At 42.4% G+C, this 19,707-nt stretch overlaps 1 protein-coding gene across 3 annotated transcripts in view; it reads left to right on the top strand.

The window, feature by feature from the left end:
- The window catches only part of PTPRF (protein tyrosine phosphatase receptor type F), a 375,522-nt gene that overhangs the window by 95,184 nt on the left and 260,631 nt on the right, over positions 1–19,707 (top strand). Inside the window, exon 1 of one of the 3 annotated variants that reach the window (XM_057390648.1) lies at positions 100–374. The exons of the other annotated variants lie outside the window; for them this stretch is intronic. The gene's annotated coding sequence lies outside the window, so the exon portion shown is untranslated. Of the gene's footprint in view, positions 1–99; positions 375–19,707 lie in introns of those variants that run through there. 3 annotated transcript variants of the gene reach the window in all.

The raw sequence follows: 19,707 nt of genomic DNA, 5'->3' as shown, positions 1-19,707 counted from the left end.
GAGATGGCACGAGGAATTGTGTGAATACACCCATGTTTGTCTTGGGCTGAGCTTTATTTGCTGTTCTCTTTACTGGTGTGGACAAGGGAATGCTAACTAAATCTGCAAGTAAGTCCAGACTGAGAGGGGCTCAGGCACTGCGAAGCATAGTTCAGAGTTAAATGGCTATGATAGATTGAAAAGGCATGTGGAAATCTGCAGCTTACAGCTTAATGAGTTGAAATGAGGAAATACAAAGTGGTGAGGACGTGGCAGGGCTGCACAGCACAGGAAGAGTGCTTTGGGACAGGCGCTGGATCACCGCCTCTGCACAAGCTGACARTTCAGAGAGGACAAGCCGTGTCTGGAGCGTGTGCCCAGGACTGTAATTAAAGGTAATGGTGCTGCTCAGTGCTGCTGAGGCCCCAGACATGGGGCTGTGTCCAGCTGCAGGGATGGTGCATCAGGGAGCATGGGTTGGCTCAGCCCTGCATGTGGCTGGGGACTGGGATGAGATGTGGGTGTTGCTGGAGCTGGTTTTGATCAGCCTGTGGATGAGGAGAACAAGTGGTCACTTGCTGTCACAGCCAAGGGATGGACAAGAGGTCATAGTTTGGGGGAAAGCTTGAATCCCACTGGTGGTCAAAAGCATGAGGAAGACAAGTCAAGCAGGGTGCCAGAACCAGTTGAATCGGGCAGAAGGCTGTGTGGGTGGCTGGGGACTGGAGCAGGATATGTTTGAGTGGGGACCAGGGGAGCTTCCCAGCCTGAGGGAGGGAGGGTCTGAGCGTGGTCACCTGCCACAGGCAGGTGGGTGGGGTGATGGCAGTGTCCAGCTCTTCTAGGGGGAGAACATTGAAAGGAAAAAGGGGAAAATGCACAGGGTACAGGAGGAGAAGTTCCTATAGCTCAGCTTCAGAGTGGAAGAGCTCTGAGCGAGAGTCCAGAGAGCTTGTGGTGCTTCCATTTGAGAAGATACTCAGAAATAAAGGGGCAAAGCTCTGGACAGGATGGTCTGACTTCAGAGTTACTCCTGCTTTGAGCACGGGTTTGGACATGCAGAGGTCCTTTCCCACCTGCTTTATTCAGAGTCTTAATAAGCTACTTCCTTCCTCATTATGTTTGGAGGATGAAATTTTTGAATGRTATGTGTCTCAGGAGAGTGGCAGTGCTTCTCCAGGTAATGTTAATCAATGGTTCAGAAGGGCCAGGTTCTACTGGGAATGCTTCCCTTAGAGTAGCATCATAATAACATAAAAATGTTTGTTTTCTCAATCAGGCATCAAGAGGAAACAATGAAATCAAATGTTTAAATTTCTTCAGTGCTTCARCATTTTCTTTGTTAGAAACACCAGTGTCTTTTCTAGGACACAGGTGTTTAAATTCCTAGTCTTTAAGAAACGTTTGTGTCAAGCACRTGGATTGGATTGGGTGCTTGAAGGAAATTGTTGCCTTGTAATATAATAAACATGTACCTAATCAGAGAAGCTGATTATTTCCCATCACAATAAATAGAAAACATGTGATCAGTGACATCAGCATCTATTTTTTTCTTGGTSTTTTGCAAAAGTAATAGCTATGAGCTTGTAATAGTGATATGTAATCTCTAACATGCAGTGGTTAAATATTAATATATATTGGCTGTGTTTAAAGATCAAGTATGGCTCTTAGGTAATGAAATGTTAACTCTCTCTTAAGCTCCATCATTTTGTAAGGTGACTTCTAGAATAGGRGTGTGTTGTCATCAGAGTGGTTGTCTGTTGCATGAACCTTAGCAAGAATTCCATGCAATTATTAGAATATTGAGAAAYTGATGCTAAGGTTTCTGTCAAGGTCTGATTTAATCAGTTAAAAAGGAAGCCAGGCTGCTTGACAGGGATCACATAAAGCTCAGGCTGTCAAAGGCTCATGGTTTGTCTAGCTTATCTGTCCCATTTCCTTAATCGTATTGATGGGTGGTTTTTTTGTTGTTGTTTTTTTTTTTTTTTTTTTTTTTGTTTTTGTTTTTGTTTTTGTTTTGGTTTGATTTTCAAGTGGTGCTGTAAAGCTGTTGAGGCCACCCTGTTCAGAGGTGATGCAGTCCAGGGTTTGTTTCCTGCGATACTGTGGCAGTCTGTAGGGTCACGGAGTTGCAGAGCTGCCCCATTTTCCCTGTTGGGACAGTCTCTTCTGGCACTTGGACAGTGGCACAGAGACTTTAGGCCATATGTGTRATCTCATTTAATTGTGTTAGATATTTGTTCTCCTTGTGTAATGTTTGTCAAAGTCTTGTAAATGAAGTTGTTACAGTGTGAAATTTTATGGTGTCCGAGTTGGAAACGATCCCGCTTATCTTCTTGACTTCCTTCCAAGCTGTTCCTTGTGGTGGTTCCGCTTTGTAGGCCACCATGCAGRAGTGGCAAGCAAGTCTTTCTCCTGAGTTTTACTTGATAGTCATTAACTCCAGATGGCAAATATGATTTTATGCTGTTGTAAAAGGTGTTTTGTTCAAAAGGAGTTCTGTAACACAAGCAGTAAGATTGAGGTTTTTGAAAATTTCAGTTTATCTGTTTATCTCAGGAGCACAAATTACTGGTGTTGCCAGGGTGGAGACCCTGACTGATGAGACACACAATGAAGAAGGGCTGATACCATGTACACTACAGATATTATGACAAAAATGTCATATTTTTTTCTGGATAGGAGTGACTGATTGGCTGTAGGCATTCCTGACACTGCCTGACAGAAAGGGTTATTTTATCTGAAAACAGTGCAGTTACAGATGAGAGACCTCCTGAAAAACATCAGTCACTTTTACTAGCGACATCCATCACTTCCTAATTATGGGTGCTTTCACGTGGAGAAACAAGTTCTTTCCATTGCTCCACCAGAGCTTTTCTTGTCCTTCCAGCAGTAACACAAGGTTAAAGTTGRCCTTTTATCCAGGGGCAGAGGGACCTGTGGATTAAATTAATACATGTTGATGTCTGTATGYGTTAGATGTGTATCCCACTGTTAAAGGAATGGCAGTGGCCAGTAGCTACAGAGAATGAATAATTCTTTGTAGCTTACCCACCTACTTTGAAGCACAGAAGATCTGTTAAACTTACTTATTTGGAAGCTGGGACTTTTYATTGTCCCTTCAAAAGCTGAATCAGATCAGAGCAAGTCATGTGTCCAGTGAAGAGAAAARGCCCTGATCCCTGCTCCGAAACAGAAGAGAGTCTCTGAATCTCAGTTTTCTAACACATGTGCTAATTTTGGCAGCAAGAACAAGGCGTTCCCTAATGATCCAGGAGGCTCTTGCCCTTCGGATATCCCTGCACCTGCTTTGGCCATGGCACCTTCTTCCCCAGCCCCTGCTGGCTCCAGGTTCCTGCTGCCCCAAGCATGGTTAGGGAAGGGTCTTCTTGCATCTCCTGGCCTGGCAGGACAGCACTTGGCATTGCTGCCTGTTGGTCCACTGCCAGGACAGAGACCAAAGTGGGATTTTTTCCAAAATGTTGAATTGCCCTGACTTTTTCCCACTGAATTTATTGGTCCTGTACTATACTATAGACTTTTTCAGAAATTCATACATCTTTTTTTGAAAACCTTATGCATTTTCAATACAGTCCCTAGCACTGCCTGGAGATGTGGTGATCYGGTGTTGATTCCAAACCCTCTGCTGCTTCCTGGCATCAGAGCAGACGCTGGCAGCTGTATCCATTATACAATGGCCTAATTGATCGGAAATCGTTGTATCCACGGGAGCCCTTTCCGCAGCTGGGTGTCTTACACTCCAGTGTGCTTCAGCCCGCCTTCCACGTAGGATTTGGCTTTTCAGCGCAGCCCTTAAGGAATTTACTTCCCTTTGCCATACTAAATAATTCTCTTCTCGTAGTCTTACAGCAAGAGCAAGGCAGATGATTTGCTTTCTCTGTGTGCTTCTGTTTACATACGGATAAAAATAACAGTTGGTTGAAGTATTGTTGTATAGATGAGCCTTTGCTCCACCCATGAGTGTGCCTCTGCTTACATTTCTTTGTATTTACTTTGTGTGGCCTATAGATCAGGCAGTTGTGGATTCACTGAGGATACCATGGCGATACGGTCAGCATAGGTGCCCATGTGCGTGGTGTGGCCCAGGAGGAATAAATGAGTGTTTTCAACATCGTTGCTTAATTCCAGGGACTCTGCAGATGGCAGAGTATTTACAGTTGTTGGAGTAATCTCTGCTGCCCTGCGCTGCCTTTCCTCTTTGAAGAGTAGCTGCCTTGCAGCCCTTCCCTGGCTGCCTGTAATAGCACTAATTAAAGCACACCTGGTAATGACAACAGWCGTGCTGTACCTTCTGCTGCCGAGGACACTGATGTCCTCGGGTTGGGAGTGCCCATTGCTGCTTAATCYGAGCCCTCAATTTAAATATAGGCTCAAGGTCAGAACCGCAGTCCCCAGATAAGGTGGGAGTGGACAGCTCTGTTCCCCTAGTACATCCCTGGCTTCCTCCTGAGARCTGTAAGTAGGACAGATATTGTCCTGTTGAACTGAGTTGGTGTTCTTTTGTCCTTAATTTTGGAGTGCTACAGGCGGGGCCTTTTTGCRAGAAGGCCCAAAGCGATGTCTGTTCCTTCAGATATAAACAGGGAGTGCAAATGAGATGAAAGTAATTTAAACCAAAAGTGTAGGCTCAGTGATGCTGCGGTCCCCAGACTTGCCAAAGCTTYCATGGCCAAGCACCCAAGGTGCCAGTTATGGATGAGCATCGGGTGTGGTTCAGAGTTCTGGAAACAGYTCTGTGTATCTTACACATTGCGTAAACCCTGAAGGTTATTGAAGTTCCAGAGAAAAAAAAGTGAGTTGCACCAATGGYTAAGTTTATTATTTCCTGAAAGCATTGTTCAAAGTTTAATTTACTGTAGGGGAAGGAGGATGGGGGAAGCAACAACAAAACTCCCCCAAACCTGAAATACCCCATGCCCATTTTTTGAAGTCTGAAAGACTGAAGTGGATAGTTACCTMTTAACTCTCCAAAGACTAATTTGTGGGGAAGGTGGTTCCAGAGCAGAGGCTTTTGCAGGAAAAGTGTGGGAGAGCCCATCTGTCAATATTGTTCTTACTGCTTTTTCAATGCTTTTACAAATTGATAGTCTGGGAATTGTCTGTGCTGCAGGTAAAGGCAGTTTCAAGCCCTTGCGTGCTGATATTTTATTGAAGTGAGACATGAATGCTCTGGGGGAAAATGGCATTGTGAGATAAAGGGCTCTGATACATGCATATAGCTTAAATGTCATCTTACAAAAAAGAGATAAAGCAGATTTTAATTGTAAAACTGTACATGATGTACACGTTTTTTTATTAAAGTTATTTAATCTAATTCAGCATATATGAACACATATGACTACTGTGTTTATCATCTTAGAAATGCTTCTTTAAAGCAGTTCTGTGATTATGCAAACACACAGTTTTAATAGAAGGGAGGTAGATTTAGTAGTATCTGATTAGAGAGAATTTTTTTTTCAAGATTAAAAGTCTGAAGTAACAGTTGATTTTATCATTTGTTTTGAAGGGGAGCATTGCAGGTACACATTTTCTCCAAGCATTAGATAAGCAGTCTGACTGGAATAGCAGTTTTAATCTGTTTTAATGATGTTTTTCCAATATGAAAGGGGCCAAGAGATGCAGAAGTCTAAAGGTCTACTGCTAATGGTTGAAGTGATGCGAGTTGTTTACAGAACATAGTGACTGGATAGCAGCCTCTTGCTAAGAGCATATGTGCAACCTTTGTACCTGGTTTAAAGTATAATTAAAAAATACGTACCTATGTGTATTTAAAAACAATAAAATCATCCCATTTGCACACTGTAAGATATTTAGGGTTGGCAGATACAGAAGCATTTCAGTGAGTGCTGGTGTTAACTGTTTTACTATTACTGATATCAAGATGCCTTTCTCCAATGCAGCTAAAATGAGGTCAAATAAAATCTTTATTAAACATTACTCATATGAGTGAGGTAATGGCCTGTTGTCTTATCTATATAGGTAAAACTCTCATCTGTTTTAGGTCATCACAAAGTGAAAACTGAGAAATCCTGGCCTGACCTGCCTTTTGCCTACGGTGCATGCCACGACTCTCGCAGATTTGTTATAGAGATATTTAGTGGGCTTTACTTTTTCTTCTTGTTCTGCTAGTTAAGACCGTGTGCTTTCAACCTCAGAGAGGCAAAACTGTGGGCAATTCACTTCTGAACTCCTTCAAGATTGACTTTTAATTCTTTGTTTTGTTCCTCAGTTCCTGAAATTTCTGCGGCAGTCAGGGTTAGCACTGGTCACTCTGTGACAGACCATCTYTCTTACTCTGTTTTGAATTGTTACAGCAGGAGCTTTCTGCTGTTCCARTGTTTGATGCCCTGTTTTTGAAGTCCCCATCTTCCGTGGGAAACAGGGGAAATGTATCACAGGTGGCAGTGGCAGGTTTGAAAGGAGCAGCTGGGAGTTKCTTGGAGATGTTGAAAGTGCAGACCTTGTGTGCTAGACACCTTTCACAAAGCTGTGCTGTCAGCCTGGTGTCTGTAGGAAGGCAGTGCTTCCACCACACCCAGGGCAGTGTGAAAATGGCCAGCAGGGCACTGGTGTTGGCAGGGTCTCGCTGCTCCTGGAGCTCCCTGTCCAGCCCTGCTGGTCTTGTCTTTCTGCAGGCCCAGTTTGCTGCTGACCTCTGCCTGGAGAGATGCTTTTCCCTCKCAGTGCTCTCTCCCTTCATCCCTTACTCCCCAACAGCAGCATCAGAGCACATGGATGGGTTTGATGGAGCAAATCACTGGGGTGATCTAAGTGTGCTGGTGCTTGGGCAGGGTGGGCACACTGGAAAAGTGCTGGTGAAACATTCCCCATCCTCAGCCCTGGGTTTGCCAGCTCTGRAGCAGCTGAACCATAGTGACTGGTGGTCTAGTTGGGACAGGATTCTATGTCACAGTTGAATTAATGTAAATATTTTAAATAATGTGTTTATGTGCATCATGTGTTTTTTTTAACAGCTGCATTYTTGAACTACAAACTGCAATGTAACACCTTTGAAACAGAGGAGGCAAGCAAAGGAAATTTCTTAATTTGGCCTCTTTTAGCTGGATTGGGAAACGTGATGAAACAGCTGCCTTAGAGTACAGGAGGAAAAGGGCATCACTAAGAAGGGAGGAAAGACTTGAAAACAAATACCTGTTCTCAGTCCTCTTATAGAATATCAGCTGGAAAGAAACCTAAGCTCTTTATAAGAGGTTAAGCAATAGCATCATGAAGAGTGGGTATTTTTTCGCCATGCATACAGCCATGGTTTGCTGGCAACTTTAGAAAAGGYCTCTGGTGTGTAAATGTCTGGTTTTCCCTTGTGGTGAAGGAACTCCTGACCTACTGTCAGTACTGTGCACAAACCCTGGTGCAGACCTCCTTTTCTAAGGGCTGGTAATAAACAGAGAATTGACACCTTTAAGATAATTTATTAAAGAGGAAATATTTTCTTTTTAACTGCTTTTTTTTGGCCCATTTAGAAGGAAATCTAGCCAGGGATCTTTCTCATGTSTCTTGTTGCTGTCCAGGATTAATGCCCAGACCCTTTAAAGGCCATTAGTACAAGGAACAGAAGTTAAAAGAAAACAAAGTCTTGTTTTCAGTTGCTTTYCCAGTTATTCATTTTGGATTCAGTGCATGAACGACTTGTAGTTCACGGAGGGTCTGAGTCACAGGATCAAGGCTACAATGGAGGTATTGTGATCACCTTTCTCTCTCCGACACCCTGCGCAGTCGAGTTGAAATCCTGCTTTTTGGCATCCAAGCTGTTGCTTTGGTGACCAATTATGACTCCAGAAGTATACATTTTGGTCTCATTCAATAGCTGAAAGAGTGTAAGGGAAAAGATAAATGTGTTCAAACACAGCTCTGTTTCACAAGCCTTCAAGGTGATTCAGAATAGAGTTGTTGGCATGTTTGATTTAAYGTGGTGTATCAGTGCACTGTTAGGAATTCAAATGTCAGTGTTACAAATCCAGAAAACATAATTAAAGGTGATTTAACACTCAGAATGCTGTGCCCTTTACGTACACATTATAATTACATCTAATTTTTGGTAGCATGGAGTTCTCGGTTTCTTTAAGCAGCACTGTTTCTCTGCAATTATTTAATTTTAGAAATCATTATGTGTTAATCACTCAAACCTCTGTTTTCTAGAAACCTGAGATGCACTCTGTAATTTTGGTTTAGTGGGTGCATCTTGTGCTCCTTTATCTTATTGGTGGTCCTCGGAATCTTCATGTGAACCCAGCGAAGTATTGTATAAARTATTTTTGGAATGAAGAGGGAGTTCTATGATAGTGAGATGGCAGGAGTGAAAGACTGGGAAAAAGGAGTTCTGTTAAAACTTTACTATAGCAGCTCCTTCACAAGTAAAGGGAAAAAAAGGCCAAATTAGTGTACAAATACAAGAAAAATGTGTAGTTTTAGAGAAAAGAATAGCACCTGATGGTCAGGCAGAATTTTCTTTCTTTGAACACTTTTAGCAGTGGTGTTTGCAGGATTCCTTCATTGCTTCCCAGGACATTTAATCTCCTTCTTTTTGTGTGGTTGGTCAAGTCCCTGGGTTGGAGATGTCTTTGTGTTCAGACACCCCCATCCATGCCACTCGCACTCACGAGTGACAAGTGCAGTGATTTAGTGTCCCCTGTAACGTGCTGACACCACAAGTTACTAATGCTCCTCCTGGGCTACTGAGTGCATCTGCTGKCCGTGCTGGGGAGATGCCTTTGTTTGTCTTCCCCAAAGACTGGTGTTTCTATTCCCTTGGTAAAAGAAAAAGCATTCCAAGCATGCATTCAAAATGAAAACTCTCACAGATCTGGCAGGCAGTACAATATCACTAATAGCAGCAGATACTYAAGTAGCCTATTTTCATAATCCCACAGGTAGTTGTTAAGAGCATTTTCTCCTACTGGGAGAACATCTATCCTTCTGTTGATCTTCTTGTCAGCTATCACTGTATTTATGACCTTAATGGAGTTTTTAGCAGCTGTATCAAGATAAAGTAGGCCCTGTGTATATTCATAATTCAGTATTTTATTTTACACCTAGTAGCAACTCATGTTGGTGTAGATGAGGTATTTGGGTTGCATCTGTACTGGTAACACAAACCTTTCCCTTGTCCTCGTGAATGTTCCTTTCTTGGTGGTGGAGCTATATTTAGTTTAGCTTTGTTGCTGCATTTTGCTCTTCTAAATGAGATGATTCTCTTGGGCTAGATGACATCTGCTACTGAAGTGGTACCTAGGGCAGAATTAGTAAATCAGCCTTTTCAAAGCATTTTCCCAAAATCTGTGTGGAACAGTGTAGATTGACAAACTGGTAACTTTGCACTGGGGTTTATGGAAATTAYGAAGTCAATTATGGAGAGCAGGAAAGCTGTATAGTGCAGCTTGTTTTCTTTTCCTTGTATAGTTTTTAAATACATTGCAACAGTTTTGAACTGGGAATGGCATTTTAAAAGGAGACACTTTGGTGCCACTGCRAGTGCAAACCACGCAGTGCTGAAGAACCAGATTGTATGAAGGATTTCAGATGCTGATAATAAAGGACTGCACTCACTGCTGATATAGGAGTGACAACTATGTTGCAAGTCAGATTACAATCTCATTATTTCRAAACAAAAGTTACCTGGGATACCTATTCTTGTTTTGATCAATAAGCCAATCTTGTGAAATATCAGAATTTTGCCAGGAAGAATTAAGACTTTAAAATAAAGCATCTGTTGCTGAAATCTAAACTTCTGATCTCTTTATTTAATCCCTTGGTAAAGGAAGAGAGAAATAAAATATTCTCCAAGTTACTTAGTTTAAAAAAATACTTGCTTTTTTTGTAATTTGTAGGCTCTGAGAAGTGGGGTAAGAGCCCTAATTATGGTGACTTAACATTCTATTAAAGCTTTATAAAAATGAGAATTTTAGTAGGATGCAGCTTTACTGCCTTGAACACTTGTCTAGAAAGCAACATCTAGGGATCGGATGTGAATCATGTACCACCTCATGTTGTTCTTGTCAGAGTTTGCTGATGAACAGTTTGCTCTAARCCACTTCCCAGAATAAATGGGAAAACGTTTAACAAACTTCTGTGAATATAATCTGCTCTCCATGGGTTTTTCTCCATGGTTTTYCTCAGTTGTTAGGGAATTACAGGTCCTGTCTTGCCTCTGCACTGCCATCAGTGTGATTCCCAGGTCGGAGGACAGGGCACAGACACAGCCTTTCGTCTGGCTGRGAAAGGAGACAAATCGTCAAAGGTATATTTTCAAAGAGGAACTATCCTCATTAATAGATCTTTATCAGATGTAGGAGTGCTGCTTGAAGGARCTTGGTGCAGGTGAGCTGTAAATTCTGAAAGCTGCAGTCTCTTTATTCAGTTTCTCATAAAAGGTAAGGAAGCATGTGGCAGTGACTCTGATGTGATAGAGGAATAGAAAGTGATTTGCTGAAACACAACACTTACCAGAAGATTCTTCCTCTGAAAGGCTGGTAAAGGCTTTAACCTCCTGGAAATGTTGATGATGAGGGAGGAGCACTGTCCTGGCCGTGGAAGAGTGCTTAAAGGTTTTTCTTAAAGGTTGTTTTCTGCAGAGGGACATTGGTTTTGAGATTTATTTTTCCTGATGTTATTGAAATGTAACTATAGACCCTAGGTGGGAGATTGTTTTGCAAAAGAAAATCAATCAAAACACTGCCTTGAAATATTTTTAGAGGTTTTTCAGTATGCAATAATTGGTCTGCTGTGTGTAGATAGAACCTTTCTTGCAGAGATTATCTGGGCTTCACCAGTCTCTGCCCATCTCCTCCTACTTTCTCCAAACCTGTTTTGTCACTAGCAGCAGGGTAATAAATCAGGAGCCTGCTTCAGGTCAAAGAGAATTGTGTTCTTTTTCTCCCTCTTATTTATTTTTAACTTGGACTGGCTCCCTCATACAATCCATGGCACAAAACCATTGCTGCAGCTGGGGAAGTGACTGGACTCGGGTCCTGTCACTGCTTAAGCCATCAKTGCTGCTGAAAGATGTGATTAGCAGATTATTGTACAAGAGATGAATATGCTCTGTTTCAGTAGAGACTGTTGTGAAAACTTGGACTACGTGCCCTGGGTAGCAGTGAGCCCTGCTGATATCCAGGAGTCCTCTGCTTCCCTCGAAAGAACTTGCTGTGGGTTTTGAAAGTACTGAAGTGAAAGTTAAACTTCTGAAGACACATGGTTACACTCTCAAAGGTATCAGTGCTAGTACTGACCTATTTTGCTTGAGAGTTTTGGCACCACCAAGTCAAGWCTCAAAAAAAGCCCAACAAATAAATCAAACCAAACAAAAAAMCCCTGAACACCCCCCTCAAGGGAAGCAGAGGATTCTTGGACATCAGCAGGGCTCACTGGTGGCTGCATTTACATCTTACTGTCAGTGCTATCCAAGTAGGAAACTGGTCATTGCAGGAACACTGTTTTAGTATTTTGTGATGGGCGGTGAAAAGTCTGTTGTTGTCCATTAAATCTCTTGGAGGATGTCAGCTTAATTTCTTCTAGAGGACTGGAAAATAATAGGAGGTAGTTAGATTTTTAAACTTTTAGCTTGAGGATTAATTTTCATTTCATTATTGAAATTGGAGTGATGAATAACGCTGAAATCATATTTGTCCATATTAAAATGGAAGCTGGCTGATTGTGCCCTCTCTTGAAGAGGAAGTAGGGACATGCTTTTTTTAACTCTTGAGAGCAGATCTATGCTGAATCTCAAATGACTAGACTTGCACATGTGTTAAGCACCTGGGTATAGTAAGAGTAATCATTTAATTCTGCAGATTTTCTAGGAAAAATAAACTTAGTCTCATTGCTACATTTTTATTAAAAAATTCAAGGAAGAAAAGATACCTCATCTTCATCAACTCCCCACTCCCTTGGCACAGTCATGCTGTGCTTGATGCTCCTGATGATGAGATTTATCATTAAATGGTGATTTTTAAGTTGTTTATGTGAGAGCTATTGTGCTGTACTCTCTAGTAGTACTTTGCTTTTTACCTCCAATCCACAGATCTGAACTTGGCATTGTAAAGTACTGGTCYTGACCCTTGTTTACAGGTAGCAGGGCTCTGGAATGCAGAAGTGGAGCATGTTCAATGTTAAGGAATGTCTTAAAAGAGCAACAACAAATTATTTTCTGATTTTTTTWAAATCTTGTCTTGCTCGGGGTTGGAGGGTTAAGGCAGTGCCTGGCACAAAGGCACGATGCTTAACTTGGGAGAAACCTGTGGACTAAAGGTATCACCACCATTACCAGCCTTCCTCACACTATTGCTCGATTCCATCTGGAAAAAAGATTGGGCATTGGTTTTTGCAGGTCATGAGTAGAATTAATATTGCTTTTCCTTAAATTTCCCTTTCATTAGMTGCGGGGGGAGCCTGTTAAATATTTTAATGCTGTGTTATTATATGCCTGTACAGTTGCCCAGAGCTTGTAGGGGCAGCAGTTTCAAATTCTGAACGTGGTGTAGGAGCACTGGTGTGCTTTGAGGGGGACACAAGGGGGACAAGGCCATCGCTCCCACCTTGCACCTGGGACCCTGCCACGCTCTCAGCACCAGCACAGCCGATGGACGTGGATTCTGCTGCCCTTTGGCTTGTGAGGGACAGGGGCTGCAGTGTCTTTGGTTCACTTAGACACTGAACTCTAATGGCCAGGCAGTGCTGATGTTGTTGAGCCAGCAGATTTTGGGGTAAGATAAAGGTACACAAATTTCTTTTCTTTTTTCTCTTACACAGAAGAGGCCAAAGCAGTTTCATGTGAGACATGTACGAGGATGGGGGAGAATCAACATTTGCCAAACARAAAGGGATAAAATCGGTGGAATTACAGAAACTTTCTGTGAAGCTTAGAGAAAGGCAATAAATAAAAAATGAAATCCCCAAAACCTGAGATGTGCAGGGGAGGAGAGGAGAAGCAAAGCCACAGCACCTTTTTCTATCTAAAGTCAGTTCACGCATATCAAGAAGTATGCTTCTAGAGGCCATGTGAGTGTCTCTGAATAATGAGTCTCTGAATATTTTGATGATTAGATTGCTCTTTTGTGTGTGTGCATGTGTGCATATAACAAGAATTTTCCAAAAGCGCTTGGTCACTGGGGCATGCAGGCTCTTCAGCAGCTTGGCAGTACATGCTTTGGTTAAGCCAGTGGGCAAGCAGTGTACTGGTATTTGAAAGTTTTTTTTCTTCTCTCTAAACCTTGGGTTAAAGAAAAGCTCAAAACAAAACTGGCTGTGAGGCCCAGGCAGTGTAAAGGTGTCTGCGAAGCATTACGTAAACAGTCTTTGCTTACAGCTTAGTTGGTGCGTGTCAGAATATGTTTATTCTTGTAAGGCTGTGTGACATCATCCCCTTAGCAGGGAGGTGTAAGGCAGCAGAATGGTGCATGTGGTTGTTTCCAGCTGTTGGAGGGRTAAGCATTTTGCTGAGAGAAAGCAGAACAAAACCAGCTTTAAGGGTAGTTGGTTTTTCTGTGCTTCATTGGAGAAAGTGTTAAAAGTCTAAATTACACTTCTCCTGATGTTTTTTTGAACAAGGGTGTTGCTGAGAATTGTGCATGTGTAAGCGGAGTATTTGTAAGAGAGCGGCTGCAGGAGCTCAGAGGTCTGTTTAATTCTTCTTTTCCATTAGCCCATGAAGCAAAACGAGTGGGAGGTCTGTGAAGCCAGATCACTGTTGATAAGGGAAAACAGTTCCCAGTGCAAGGATTTAAAAACTCTTATTTAATACTGCATGAGAAGCGGAGCAAGAAGGTGTGACTGGTGCAGGAGCCAGCAGTACTGGGGCTGGACTCAAAGCATGTGTCAGGGTCTTGTGACAGGGCAGAGATGGAGTAGTGCATCCATTCCATGTCCCAATGTCTGTACTGGGCATCTGTGTGGATTCCTCCCATACTGAGTCCAGATTTGCCGTGGTCAAACAGCATTTAGGCCCAGGATAGTGGTAGTTGCATGAGATGTCATGTGCTCAGAGTTGTGAGAGGCTGGGCTAATGATCCAGAGTAGTCTTTGACTTGGGGCATTGTAAATGTGAACTGGAGGGCTGTGCAACAAGCGCAGTTGTCTTTGGCCATGTGGGTCACAGCAGCRCTGCCCTGGGCTTCCTCCTTTGAAAACAGGCGACTGAAAAACCTGAGGTTTCTGTCTGTTGGATCTGTGGTGTASTAATTGGGATGCAGATGCTTCTTGCYTTGGTGAGTTTTTAGGAGAACAGTYTGAATTTTCTGAAGAGGGAGCCACRTGGTTCAGGGGAGATAGGGCTGMTGTGTGACTCTGTGCGTGGTTTGTTTCTCTCTCCGAGGTATCTTTGTTTCTGTTTAGTATTCTGTGTGCTGTGCGGAGACCTGGGTCTTGTTTAATCAGTTTGGTTCTGATTGCTTCCTTGTATCCATGGGTCTCATCTTGAATTCAGTGTTTTGCATTACAAATCTGCTCTCCAGAGATGGACAGGATATATAGCTCCATCTGCCACATCCAGTTGTAGCCCTTTTTTACAGCGCCCTGTTAACAGGTGACATGCACAGTCCAACGAGATTCCAGCTAATTGTTGGTGTGTAATTAGGAAGATGAGTGCTGACTGGACCCTCTTCTGCAAAATGGAGGARCTGCTGCAGAGATGGGGAGGACTGGCAGGACCTCCTGGTGCAGCTCCCATGCTCGCCCTGTCCCGGAGCCTGCCTTGGCATTGAAGGGTGAGATGAGTCACGGGAGCTGGATTATTCTCCGCACGTGCCAGCTTCTAAATGCCAGAGGAGACACGGGGAAGTAGATGTTTCGTTTGTTCTCTTTTGTTTTGTGACAGTGTTTTTGAAATGGTCATTTATGCCTTTACTTTTGTGAGAAAGAGGTTATTCTGAAATCATATATGAAAGTGCTAGTAAATACAGTGTTTATGCACCATCAGTGGATAGATAACTGTTTTGATTTCTTAGCTCATTTTTCTGCTAGAGCAAAACCTCTTGTCAGTACAGGATTATAAGAGAGAATTGTATTTTTAGGCTTTTCTTAAGGTAGAAAAACTAAAATTCAAGTGGTTTGCAGCCTTTCTCTCCAAAGTGGTAGTATAAATTGTTGCACTTAAAACTGAAGGTTTAGTGGAATTTTAAGATTAAAATCAGTCCTGAAAATGTTTACAGGTTAATTATAGAAGCCTGGTAACTGGAGTAATAATCTTTGTTTTCAAGATAGCAGTATTTACTCTTCAAAGTTTCRTAGTGGATTTTGTTTGTTTATTTTTCTGGGTTTTAGAATCTGTTCTCACTATGTGGTGTCAGGGAGGTAGAATGTTATCACTTTGCAGTTGGGGAGTGCAAGGTGCAGAGATGAAGGYACTTGACAAGGCTGAGAGAATCCTTTGGAGGCAGGATTGGAGCTCTGGATCTGCCTGGCTGCTGGGAACACAGCCACTCTCCTCGGCTGCATCAGATGGAAAAGCAAAGCTCAGCAGGGATGTTGGAGATGTTCAAAAGAAAATTACAATGCATTCACCATAAAATGCGTGCATGGTGTCATTTTTATAGAGAGACATGTATATAGATGTAAAATACACACAAATGATACRTGAATGTGTGTGCATCATATTTAAAAGTCCTTTGGAAAGAAACTCCTAGCCGGTCTCTCCTGGAGTCAAGTGGAAGAAGTGAGATTTGCTGGTTAAGTAAAGTCTGGGCAGTCACAGCAGCTGAGGCTGAGGCTGMAGTCTCTGTGCAGAGGAAGCTTAATAAGATCTTATGCACTGGCCCATCCCTGCTTTTAGGGAATCTTTTCTGAGATTTTATGGYTCTGTGCTGCTGCATCATAGCATGGATAAAATCTGGTCATCCAGTCTGGGAAGGCCCCAGGGAAGGAGCTATAGAATTGTATTTGGAATGCAGTCAGTGGGTTTGTATCATCTACCTTTAAGTATGCATTTTCTTTTGTATACTTGATGACTTGGACAGTTGAAACTAAAAGCTTCCCTTGAAACAATATATTGAGATGAAAGTTTTGAATAAGGGCTCTGGCAGGTAGTTCGGAAACACAAGTGTAGTTTAAAGCTGTTCTAAAACAGCTGTAATGACAGTACTATCATATATTTCTGTCAGAGAAAAACACAATTTCTTCCTCTGTGGGGAGAGGGAAATAGCTGGTTAACAGCTACAAACTTACCTCCTGAGATTTGCCTGTTCAGTTGAAGTRCTAAGGAAAAATGTGAGGCTTTCTTATCAAGTAGGTATTGTTAGCTGTATTTGTTACTTGCTTTGCTGCCAGGGTTAATGAGGTGACTGGAGGCCAAGTCTATGTAATGTATTCATAGGTAATGGTATTAAAAATGAAGSCTGAAAAGGCTGGCTGGCAGCCAGTCTGGGGTCTCCCCGTTTCTCACCGTTCCACTTGGAGATAAGCTGTGAAGAGGAGCATCTGTGAGAAATGGGAGGTGAGGCAAAAATGTTTAAAGTTGTGCTTACTATTTAATTTSCTCGCCAGGAGTGCTAGTGCTGTTTGGTAGTTTGTTAGGGAGTGTACTGTAAGGTTGTTTCAGCATAGGCAGCTGTGGTCTGTCAGAGTTGCACTTAGCACTCACCTCCCACGGCTCATGGGAGCTGATGTCTAACTTGACCCCGTATTTCTGCTGATTTTGAGTTGTGCCTAACACTTCTCAGCAGAAATAGAAATTTATCATAAAATTGGATATGAAGTCTTACGTAGCAGACTGGTGCAGAACATAGGTGGGGTGAATTTTGTTAGCATTCRTGTCCATAAAAGTTAATTTTAGAGGCTGTAAAGGATGAGAACACCACTGTAGTGGATTTATGGTCTTTCATGAAAAAGATGCCTGCATCTCCAGTTTTAGAAAGCATGCTGTTAGAGTGTGGCTTTTAAATTATTACTTAGGCTGTTTTGCAATCCCCCTCATTTATGAGGTGATGCTTTGTGTTTTTAATGTGTATTTTTGTTTTGATTCATTCTAGTTTCACAGCTATGGCCTTAAGTAATCATTCCGAATAAAGCAAATCTGTTTTGGTTACATCAGCAGGACATTTAATGTCCACACAACTGCTAATCATTCTTCAATTTGTGCAATTAGAATGGAGCTTGGGTCATAAGTGGTCGAAGTATGAGCAGGTCTGATGCTGCTATGCTCTTGTCTGCTCTTGGTTTATGTGCTACCAAGGTGAATGTTGTCTGCTCCAGAGCCAGTGTGTATTTACTTCAGCTTAATTAAGCACCAGCCCTCCCAGTGCTTTGCCTCCTAGAGCAGTCAGTGATCTTGATTCATTGGTTGGTCTGGAAGAAGATAACAACCATGGCATAAAGGATGGGGTGTTTTTTTCTTGCTGGTATGTGCTCATCACTGCTAAGTGCTTCCATTGATTACAGCAGTGCGAACACAGCTGAAAACAACACGGTTGGTGGTTTCTAGGAATGCTTGCGCTCCCTTTTACCAAGCCCTTGCCGTGTTGCTTGAGGACTTTATTTTGAAACAGAAGTGGAAATGTCAGGCAAATATGTGCAAATGCTTGTTGTGATTGCCGTTTGGAGGGGTTACCTGCTGACTCCCCACGGTGATTTGCCAGCTCTACATACTGAGCATCCCTAGCAGGCAGGCTTTGGTTGCTCTTGGGGCGTACTGGGACCAGTCTGCAGAAGCAGAGCAGGTACAGGCACAGCTGGGGTGGCTGGGTGGGTGAAGGAGGGTGCTGCACCGGCTGGATGCTTATCATGTCATGTTAGCCTGAACTTTTAAATGGCAGGTGAAAAGCTTCAGCTAATGCTCCTTTAATAATTAATTGATGTGAACAGGCACATCTTTGAGCCATTTTCATTTTATATGATATGATAGACTTTTGATTAATTACCCTAGCTTGTAGAGTTATAACAGATTAGTGTCTTACTTAAGGGAAGGAAAGGCTGTATTTTCCTTGTCATTAACCAAGTGCTAATGGATCAGGTAGGGGTTGCAGCCAGCTGAAGTGCATGCACCCTCAYGGGCACACAGCTCCCCTGCCATGCCACATGAAAAATGTCAGCTTCTCTTGAGTGCATCTGTTTACCTTTTAATGTATTTGGACTGGACACACCACCAAAGGCACTGCTGGAATAGAAATGAATGTTTGTAAAGGGGCACTAAGCTAATTTAAGCCCCTTCTTTCTTAATCAACTTGGCTGCCCCATGTTGTGCCTAATTGAGATTACAAATTGCACGCTCTCAACTGTCTTGGTATACACTTGAGCATTGGGAAATGCATGAGGAAAGATAGCAAAGGGAGGGGAAATGCAGACATAGGCAGTGATGTATGGGACCTCTGGGTCTAGACCTACTGGCAGCCAAATTGCCCGTGTCGGCTTCCTGATTAGCCTGGTTGCCTGGGTTAGGGCAGGGCATGCTCTCAACAAGGTCTTAAATGCTGCTSTAAGACCCCTTGGTGCTGTGCCTGTTTAATCTAAATAAGAAYGGTGTATTTTTATTGAATTTAGTATGAAAATGAATGATATAGTGGCCTCTAGGGCACTCTTGTAATATAATTTTGTATATAAAAATGGCTTTTCTCTTCCCCGTGTTTTTGTGAATGGGCATAGTAAAGACAGCCCTTTTCAAACTAGTCTTGAGCTGGGAGTGTGCGCAGTTTGATCTTGTGACTCCATCCAGCTCCCCTAGATACGATTRGTCTGAGATAACTTGGCACTGCCTGGCAACCTTTCATCTCCAGCACACGGACAGCTGTCCCTGAGATGCAGCGTTCCTCTGAAAAYATGGCAGACTCAGAAAAAAGCTTGAAAGTGCTTATTAATGGTTCTTTGGTTGTTTTGTTGATGGTGTCCCCCTCAGGCAGGGTATGAGAGCCCAGGGGTGACAGAGGTGCTCTCAGTGGGGTTATATTGAGCATCTGATGATTGTGTTCTGGTAGCACCATGCTGGAGCTCAGCTGGTTCTGGCCACTGTTCTTCAGCTGTGTRAGCTGAGATGAAAGAGTTTGTTATCTGATGCTTTCTCCAGAAGTTAATAAATGTAAAGGACAYTTTATGTTCTCTCTGCCCCCTAGATTCGATTGCTGAGTGCGGAATGGTTCAGAAGACTTTGTGTAGTTCAGGATTCAAAGCCACTTGAATAAACTCAGGGTTTAATAAACAAAAGATGGATGAGACGGTTCACTGTTTTTCCCTGCACATTTGCCTAAGGCTTTCAGCTGTCCTGAAAAATGACAAACTACATCAAACAGAACCAGTTATTGGTGGCAGGGTAGTTTTTTTTAGTATTTCATTTCAAGGAAGTTGCTGCTAAGGTATTTTCTGTAGCTTCTGATACACTCTATTGGCAAAAAAAAAGTTAAAAAGTCTTGTTTGAAAAAGAGTTTGAAAAGTCTGTGATGATAATCATGAATTTACAGAATGTCTTTCAATAGAGATCTTTATTAATGCTAATTGGAAGTGTTTTAAWGGTAACATCTAGTAATATTTTAACACTGTCGCCTGTAGTAGGATTTTGACCTTTTCATTGCCCCTGTGAGCCCGGGTTATTAATCAGGGAAATTGCACATGAGACATGAGGAATGTCTGAGATAATTTACCAGATTCTGCAGGTCCTTTCTTGTGGACGAAAGTATCTAAAACTTGGACTTAACTTTAACCTGTAGAGGAGTCAAATTACAATAGTTGTRCATGGTGTGTGCTTTAACTCTCAGCTTGCTAACAGCTCAGAGA

This window comes from Malurus melanocephalus, unplaced genomic scaffold (genome assembly GCF_030028575.1).
Source record: "Malurus melanocephalus ecotype Western Australia unplaced genomic scaffold, MMel_1.1 scaffold_28, whole genome shotgun sequence".
NCBI classification, from domain to species: Eukaryota; Metazoa; Chordata; class Aves; order Passeriformes; family Maluridae; genus Malurus; species Malurus melanocephalus.
The sequence above is the reverse complement of the archived record's forward strand: the minus strand, read 5'-3'. Positions and strand labels throughout refer to the sequence as shown.